At 46.4% G+C, this 9,744-nt stretch overlaps 1 long non-coding RNA gene across 1 annotated transcript; it reads right to left on the bottom strand.

The window, feature by feature from the left end:
* Positions 1-2,096: 2,096 nt before the first annotated feature.
* LOC123136704 (uncharacterized) lies at positions 2,097-4,545 on the bottom strand. Its single transcript, XR_006467236.1, has 2 exons — positions 4,290-4,545; positions 2,097-4,197 (listed from the first exon to the last, which is right to left on the bottom strand). It is a non-coding gene; the product is annotated as an uncharacterized lncRNA (long non-coding RNA).
* Positions 4,546-9,744: the final 5,199 nt, after the last annotated feature.

Genomic DNA, 9,744 nt, shown 5'->3' with positions numbered 1-9,744 from the left:
ACTACTTCCATCCCATAATCCAAGATATTATTACATCCAATATGTGAGCATACACAACTTAGAGCCCGTTCGGCACTCGACCAGCTCCGCAAAATAGAAAGATCTGCAGAGTACCGATTCGTCCGCTCCGTAATTTTCAACTGCGGTTCCGGCAGCTCCGCGAGCGGAGTCAGGAGCAGAGGGCCTCCGAACAGACCTTTACTATTATCAACCAAATCAAAAACAAGAGCAGCCAGCATCCACAACGATACAATGAATATATATAGTACTAATCTGTATGTCTATTAAAACATATACTTACATTTTAAAATGTACACTAACTTATTAGTATCTACTCTGTACCTCATTCGACACTTATAGATAACTTGAAAAAGAATACATGTTTGTTATTAAAAAAATCAGGAAAAATTTATGAAATATTTACAGCTAGCAAGAATTTCCGTAATTACATTATATTGGTTGAATGGCACAAGGACAGGAAAAGGCTAAGAAAAAGGAAAAATATTACAGAGTCGGGAAAAGGAAAAATAAGGACCTGCCGTTGAACTTGGAGCAATGTTGCCGTTGCAGGCTTGTGGGAGATGAAATCCACGAAGAAATCAACTACACGGACGACAATATCAACGACAGCGTCCAGATTGATGCTCTCGCCTCCTCCATGGTGCAGCAGATCCTTGGGCCCTGCTAACCCTCAATCGACGTTGATAGTCACCCTGTTGAAGCACCATGTGCGAGGGTGGCTTCAGGTTCGGACGAGCATCCTGATTGCAGCGAATCAAGAGAGCAACCTGATAGGAGCTATCAAACATCAGCAAATTCTAACTAAGAAGAAAAAGCAAGATGAGAGGAGAAAGGGGATCGGCCAAGAACGTTCTCACTTGCGTGAGGAAAGAAGAACGGAGAAGTCCAGAAGACTACAGAATAGGTAAAGTGAGAGTAATACCGGTGGGACCCATGAGTCAAAATATAAGGCACCCTTGGTACCGCTGAGCTTTCTCTAATACAAAACTTGCTACTGCTTTGCACGTGTATGGAAGCAAACACCAACAAACCTTTTATAGATATATGTATACTAGCGGGTAGTGCGCGGCGGCACGCCGCGCCACATGGATCAATTAGCTATTTAGTTTTCTATATATATTTGGTAAGTCGTCCAAAGAGTTGGTCAGTGGCAAAGCAGTTTATACAAGGAAAAAGTACATCTAGTTATGCATAGGTGGTCTACAACTCGTAACGATAATTGTGAAGCTCTAGTTCTCTTCTTAGACCAAAGATGTTGATCCTCTAGCTGAATTTGGCTGACGTAGTGATAGAGAGACGAAGCTCGCTCTTCTAATCTTGTTCTTGGTCGTATGTAAACAATGTTGAAGTTGTTGGATGCACGTCTTGGTTCTCGACGGATTGGCAAAATGTCTTGAAATTGGAGGCAAACCTTGTTGGGGATCCTTGTTCGCGTTGACTTGTCTCATTGGAGACTTTTTTTTTTTGCTATTTTTGTATTTCTAATTCTTCTTTTTTAGTCTTGCTCCATTCTTGTGTGGCATTTTCACTGTTGGAACTGTATGGATGGTTCTTTGTGAGCTATTGCGTTTACTGGAAGAGCTGCCACAACCATCCATACAGTCCCAGCAGTGAAAATTATCACAGGGGGAAATTGTGTGAAACTGCTTCATGCATGATGCAGGTGCACGATTTATGGACGACATGTCAATCCAGCGGCCGGCGACTTGTTTAATCATATGTATGTTTGGCCAGATTTACCTATCGTCTGTGTATCGTCCGATGAGTGTGGTGTGTATAGCACTTCTCAAAATTGTGCACCCCCTGCACATTCCAGAACCATGACATTATTGGGGGGCGGGGGGGGGGGGGTGTTAATAGTGTGTTTTGAGACCTAAAATCAGAAAGTTGTCTTAGCAGCACAGGCATAGACCTAAACCCTCACATCATCATCAAAGAGCTTGCACACTTTCTACAAATATTAGCAGCATGTTTTAAAAATTATTCAGAACAGAAACTGAGTACTTAAACAGTCATAAAAAGTATAAATCGCCTGTGTGTAAACTTGTATGCAAAATAAAATAAGTGCAGATATATGGATCAAGAAAAGTTTATATTAATTATCGAGCCTAAATGTTAATGGTGTTTGACATGTACATATTATAGCTCCCAGCATACCTTTGAATATCAGTAGTGCTACACAAACGACACCCATGCACGACTGCTGCACGATTCTACACATCCAGCCATCAAAATATTGAATGAAGTCCAGCACGGCCATTTGATCATCAATCGTCCATGAATCGTCCATTTCGCATCGGCTGTGAAGTAGTTTCGTTGAATATAGTGTATCCTTTTATCGGCACATATGAGGTACTAATACAAATTATTTTTCGATGTGAACCAAATATTAGCATTAAAAAATAGCCAAAGCTCTAAGTGAACCCGTCTAAACCTATCATTGATTCTAAGTTATTAGAGTTAAAATCAGATATTGCTTTTCCTGGAATCGTACCTATCATTCATTGTGGCGGTGCTGCCTTTCATTGCAGTATGATGGTCATATACAACATCTACTTCAGCAATATGCACTTCACTAACAACACATATTTGTTAAGTCACAGAACAATAATTAACCAAAAAACGTTGTTGTGATAACACCTCAACAAAGATAACAGAAGAAAATGTCCATACAACAATAACCCTTTGTCAAATCTTTAGTAATCATCAAAGCAGGCATAGCGGCATCCCATCTATAGACAACTTGATTTGTATTTGCCGGAAAGATGTTCATGAATTCTAATGTTCGATCTTTAACCAACCTGATATTCAATGGCGCTAGAACACAAATTCGCCAAGTTCAGATTCAACGTTACTGCCTCACAGCCACTCTGATGGTGCATCTAGTTGCTGGTGTACAGAAAGGGCAAGAAAAAGCACTTCCCACTGAGAAAAAAGATAGTCCTGACTTCAAAACAGCAGTTTCTCACTTGTGGGCTTAATGGTCAGGAACCAAAAACGTAAAGATGCTCATTATATCAGGTTACTAACCGGATGTCACTGACTCTGACTAATCACTTACAATCCGTATGTCATTTTGCTATAGCTGTGTTGAGTGTAAGCAAATCACAATGTCATATAAGATTTCATTCTGCAAACTGAATTGGCATGTGCTTACAAGTAAAAATCGCTAATGTGTGAAGACACTGTTTAAAAGTTGCCACCAACACAGAGAAATAGTAGTTAGTCCTTTTCAAGAAAAAGAAAAGAAATAGTAGTTGGTACGTATCAGAATTTTGAGTCCATCACTGGATCACTGAAATCAGAAAAGGATCGGGTTTTCTCCAGAGTGCGTTGCTTGGATAATGTCATAACTTGGGTATATAGTGTGCTGAGACATATAAGCCGCATTGGTGTTTCTCAAAGGAAGAGCAGAGCAAGGTGATCAACATAACAAATACTGAATGCAAGCCTGAAATATTCAGTGTATGTTCAAGCCAAGAAGGAGATGGTTGCACCAAGGTGAAGACGATGGCGGTGATGCCAACGGCTGACGGCCGAGACGGAAGCAACAGCGGAGCTCTAGAGGCGAGGAGGGAACGTGAGATGGTGGGGCATGATCGGGGAGGTCGCGGTCCATGGCTGCCACCGGACGGTTGGGCGTGGTCGAGGTCGAAAACTCGGCGCGTGGACCATGCAGAGGGAGTGCAACCAGTGCAGCGGCGGGCTCGCGCTCTTCAGGGGCTAGCCGAGGGCGCAGCAGCTGTGGCAGCCGCTGAAGCCGAAGCTGCTCCGACGCAAGCGCCGGTGCCGCCACCGCGCCAACAGCTTGAGCTCTGTGCGTGCAGTCTTCTGGCCGCTATGTCCATGGGGTCCGATGTCGACCGCGGCGACATCGCAGACCGTCCCCCGTAGAGCTCCTCGGCGGACAGCGGCCGCACTGCGGTGCGCACGCTATTGCCGTCCCTCGACATGACCGGTACCGCGTCGACCATGGTCGTGCGGTTGCTCAACATCCAGGCTCAGATCAGCAAGGCCACCGCATTGACGTCTCCTGACAAGAAGAACAACACGGTATCTCGCGCTGTGCGCCCCTCTTCGCCGAGTTGGAAGCCGCGTTGACGATGCCAGTCGCACGGGTGCTTGCGCTGCAGGCCCAGCTAGGCTCGGCCGTAGTATTCGCATCGCCGACGAAACCTATTACCACAAATTTTTATAGTTTGAGCGGCGTTGACTTCGCCTGTGGTGACGCCGACGTGAAGAAGGCATGCAGAAGCTTCGAGAGGCACCTGATGTACACTGGTGGAGGAGGCCAAGGTGGGGGACCTCATGGACGTCGAGGAGCCGCTCGGCCGCCGGGAGAAGCACATGTCACGATGGGAACACCACGCCGCCGCGGCTTGATTTATGTCGCCGGCCCGCCTTGTTCATGGCCTCTACGCGTGGCTCCCAATGGGGGCCGGCGCTAGGGAAGATGGGAGACCAACGGTGACCTATGGCGAGCACAGGATTGGCGTCGGCGCCGCTGGGATTGGTAACTGGAGATGCATGTGTGAAAAGCGGAGAAGGAAGCGAACCCTTTTATACTCTCGTACAGCAGCAAAGCGGTGGGCAGCGGGAGGTTCCAGAGAGGACCGGACACACGAAGAAGAAAAGAGAAGACACCGTGTCACCATAGAAATCGCACACGCACGTTTCCTGCCCACCACGCGTCTTCCACGTGTAAAATCCTCGTGAATAACAGGCTAGACAAGTTTGACCAGTAAAAAACAACGACGAGGAACAGCCCAGCCCACGCGTCATTTTTACAGCAGCCTGTAAAAAAATCCAAAAAAACCAGAAAAAAGAATCCCTTACGGGCCTAGTCTTCTTAGTATTGTATATAAAACACTCAATCTTTTACACTACAAAAAACAATAAATTAAATGTGCCAATATCACATAGCGTTAGTTGATTAATCTATGACTACAGGAAAACAACATGAACAATTTTACACACACAAAAAAAGCAACATGATAAAAATGTTAGGAAAATTAAAAAAAAATTGCGATAGGAAAAATACAAATATAATTTGAAGAATTCAACCGAACGTAAAACTACAGTTAGATTGCATACATAATTACCACCATTAATTTGCTTATTGTCCAAATAGAGTAATATGTCTATTCCAGTCAAATATAAATTACCTGATGATGATTGGTTAGCTAATAGGAGAATAACACAAGATAATATATGTATAGCTACAACCATGGGCATGATACTATTCTACAAAAGAAACATTATCAAGGTACTTACTCTATTCCATATTAGATGTCTCAAACCAATGTATGTAACATTAAAATATGTCTACATATAAGTATTGTTTATTTAGGCACAATACAAATGCAAACGATCACCCTTGCTACTATGATGCATGTCTATGTAAACAAATATTACATCCGTCTCAAAATCTTAGATGATTTTTCTCAAAATAAAAAATTACAAAAAAAATAAATAAACATGCCAATCCGACATAAGTTATCAAATTTTTGTTTAGAGAAAAACTAAACAATAGGATAAAAATGTTAACAAAAGTATACAAATACAATTTGAATAATGTAGTTGATAATAAGACTACAATTTAAAATACGATTTCAGAAATGCAGTCGACCATAAAAGTACAGTTAGTATGGCATGAATAATTAGCAAATAAAGGATGAACGGACAATAGATATATTCATATATGAACAAAAAATATCAAAGAATAATGTTTCGAAAATTGTAATACTTAAAAATGTCTCAAAAATTGCTTTCCATTTTACTTCCAAAAATAACAAATAAGAAAATCTTCTAATTCAACTTCGTAAAATCCTAGCCCGCGCATTGAGCGGACCACTTTGCTAGTGTCTGTTAAAAGTAATATCAAAAGGGGTTGAAAATTCCAAAAAGTTTATAGCAAATGGGATATTAGTTTTTTTTGGTTTTTGTTCTTCACTGATATCTTATAAGTATTTCATTGGATTTAACATGACATAGTACTAATTTACTTTTAAATTTGTTTTAGTATGACTATTAATTTTTGGATTAAGAATATTTCGTTCCCCATCAAAAATTTGTGAATTTTCAAAATTTCCCAAATATTTAGTCAATTTTTTGACCCTGGTACTGACCAGAAAATGGCCGGCAATTCTAAAAATGAAAAACAGGTTGCAATAAATTCCATATGAATTAGAAAATGAGTAAAAATTCTAAAAATAATAGCAAATGGGATGTACACGCCACAGATTTCGAGGCTGACTTGTTTACGCAAGGCTTTGTCAGTGAACACACGATTCTAGCAGCAGTGACTGTTGGATGTCCATCCAACGGCCGACGTGCTTCTTCAATCTCTTATCTTTCTGCTCCAGCCGCCTAAACTAGCGCCGGCGGGACTGCCTGCTCCCTCTTCTTGTGGCCCGCTGTGATACCGCGCAGGCTTCCCAGGCCCACCCTACTCCCTCCGCTGGCCTGGCCGCACGCAATCAACTGCCTCCTTATTACGCGAAAAAAATGATTCCTCCCACTGACATCTGGGGCGCACTGGTTGGGAGGCTGACCTATGGGCCTACTACGTTGACGCGTACGCAGGGCTTGTCAACTTAGTCAACAAACAATTCTAGCAGCAGTAACCGTTGGATTTGAATCGAACGGTCCTGCTGCTTTTTCAATCGCCGATCTTCTTGCACCAGCCGCCCAAACCAGCGCCGGGGAGACCGCCTGCTCCTGCCTCTAGTGGCCGGCTGTGCTGCCGTTGAGGCCTCATCGCCCCTACTACTCCCACCACTAGCCAGGCCCTGCGGCGACGGCAGCCTCACACCACAGCCGAACCAGTGAATCTTCGTACTCCTCTCCGCGTGGGCATCCACTGCCGCGTCGTCCCCTTCCTAGGCCTCACCGTCATCCACTGCCTTGGTGCTCTCGGCGCGGCGTGGTCAATATGGTCAACGACATTCCATCGGAAGAGTACTGTACGTAGAGAGGCTGACAGCTGGGTCCATGGCCACAGCCCAGTTTGTTTGTGATTTGCCCAGTAAGTCGCTTTGTCAGGCCTGTTGGGCTGCAAATCTTTCAAGACGAGGAGAGCTTTCATTCGGCTGGCCGAGAAAATGGCCCATCAGTAATGAGAAATGGGCTGTACATTTTTAAAACACATCAAACCGGCAATTAGCTTCAAATATCTTTTTTCATTTCGATATTTTAAATTACATTAATTTTTATGCGTGGAGAATTTGTTGGATTTTATATTGATATACATTTATTTTTAAAATCAGTTTGAATGTGAGTCAAAATTTCAGGATTAAAAACAGTTTGGACCGCACCGAAATATGCAAAATTTCGTATAATTTTTTAACCGTGGCCACAATATGGGCTGTAATGCTAACAAAAAGAATATGGGCTTCAAAAAAAACCTTAAAAATTAGCAAATGGGCTGTAAATTATTAAAAATAATGGCAGATGGGTTATATGCTGTTTTCCACAGATTTGAGGCTTTCCTAGAAAAAAGGTTGACGCACCAGCAGTGACTGTTGGATGGCCATCCAACGGCCGTCATGCTTCTTCAATCTCTGCTCTTCCTGCTCTAGCCGCTCAAACAAGCGCCGGTGGGACTGCCTGCTCTCTCCTCACCGCGGTCGGCTCTGACAGTTCGGACCCACCAGCTATATATTCGCACGCAAGGAAGTGCCTCCTTATTACGCACAAAAAAATAAATACTCCCCCTGTTAGCTGGGACCTAGTATAGTGGCAGGCTGACTTGTGGGCCTACTAAGTTGACGGGGACGGAGGGCTTTGTCAACTTAGTCAATATGCATGATTCTAGCTCCAGTGGCCGTACGATGTCCATCCAAGCCGTAGTGCTTCTTCAACCTCTGGTCTTCTTGCTCCATCCGCCCAAACCAGCGCCGGTCGTGCCTCGTGCTCCTGCCTCCCGTGGCTGGCTGCGATGCGGCGGAGGCCTCACCGCCCCCTACTACTCCCACCGCTGGCCAGTCCATCCCTCTACTCACCCACACCCCCTGTTATTCTGCGGCGACGGCAGCCTCACACCGCAGCGAACCAGTGAACCCTCGTACTCCTCTATGCGTGGGCATCCACTGCCGTGTCTTCCCCGGCTCCGCATCGTCCCCTTCCTAGACCTTGCCATCGTCCACCGCCCTGGTGCTCTCGGCGCGGCGTAGTCAACATGGTCAAGGAACGGCTTCCATCGGACGTGGACTGTACGTGGAGAGGCTGACAGCTGGGTCCACGGCCGCAGCAAGGAAGTGCCTCCTTATTACGCGCAAAATAATTATTCCTCCACCTAACAGCGGACACGCACCGGACGAGCCACCATATTTCGCGAAAAAATGTTTCCCCTCTGACTGCTGGGACCCACCAGCTACACCTTCGCATGCAAGGAAGTGCGTCCGGGCAAAAAAAAACGATTCGCCCCCCTGACTGCTGGGACCCACCAGCTACATCTTCGCACGCAAGGAAGTGCGTCCGGGCAAAAAAACGATTCGCCCCCCTGACTGCTGGGACCCACCAGCTCCATCTTCGCACGCAAGGAAGTGCGTCCGGGCAAAAAAATGATTCGCCCCCCTGACTGCTGGGACCCACCAGCTACATCTTCGTAAGCAAGGAAGTGTCTAACAGTCGGGACCCACCTGGTCGAAGCGTACATAGCGTTGTCATTCTAGTCGCGAACGTGTACGTACATACTGGTCGATGTAGAGGCATGCACGTGTTGTAGTAGAGGCGCGCACGTAGCATGTACACGTACGTACAGCGGCGAGGGTGCAAGAAAGAAAATACGGCCACGTACATACATACGGGCAGGGTCTCGAACGCCTACTCGCGCATACGTACATGGCTGGGTCGGAACGGAGAAACAACGTCGTTGTCGTGTTCATGGGGAGCCAACCTGCCAGGTTGGAACAGAACATGGTCGTGTTCATCGGGAGGGCTTGGACGGAATAGGCGATGGAAACGAGGCCTGGCGTACCGCACAATGGAGGAAACGGACCTCCTACGTTCGGAACGGGGTCCCGTTGATCGGGAGGGGTGTGGCGTACCGCAAAACGGAGGAAACGGACCTCCTACGGTCGAAACGGGGTCCTGTTGATCGGGAGGGGTGTGGCGTACCGCAAAACGTACGAAACGGACCTCCTACGGTCGAAACAAGGGTCCTGTTGATCGGGAGGTGTGTGGCGTACCGCAAAACGGACGAAACGGACCTCATACGGTCGAAACGGGGGTCCTGTTGATCGGGAGGGGTGTGGCGTACCGCAAAACGGACGAAACGAACTTGTGTTGGAGCGCTACGGTCGAAATGGGGGTCATGTTCATCGGGAGGGGTGTGGGGTACCGCAAAAGAGGACTCCACGTGATACTGTTCATCTCCACCGTCGATCTCCTCCAGCCTCCACGGGCTACCGTCGACCTCCTCCAGCCTCCACGGGCTCCTGTTCATCCAGCCTCCACGGCGTGCTACTCCACCGGCTACTGTTCAACCACCCCTCCACGGGCACCCCTCCACGGGCACCCCTCCACTGTCTACTGTTCATCCAGCCCTCCACACCACGGGGTCCTGTTCAACCACCCCTCCACGGGCACCCCTCGACCGTCTACTGTTCATCCATCCCTCCACACCACGGGGTCCTGTTCATCCAGAGGCAACGCCACCGCTCACTGTTCATTTAAACCCCCCACAACGCTCACTGTTCATCCAATCGATCGGCTTCAGTT

The sequence above is a fragment of the Triticum aestivum genome, chromosome 6B (assembly GCF_018294505.1).
Source record: "Triticum aestivum cultivar Chinese Spring chromosome 6B, IWGSC CS RefSeq v2.1, whole genome shotgun sequence".
NCBI classification, from domain to species: Eukaryota; Viridiplantae; Streptophyta; class Magnoliopsida; order Poales; family Poaceae; genus Triticum; species Triticum aestivum.
The sequence above is the reverse complement of the archived record's forward strand: the minus strand, read 5'-3'. Positions and strand labels throughout refer to the sequence as shown.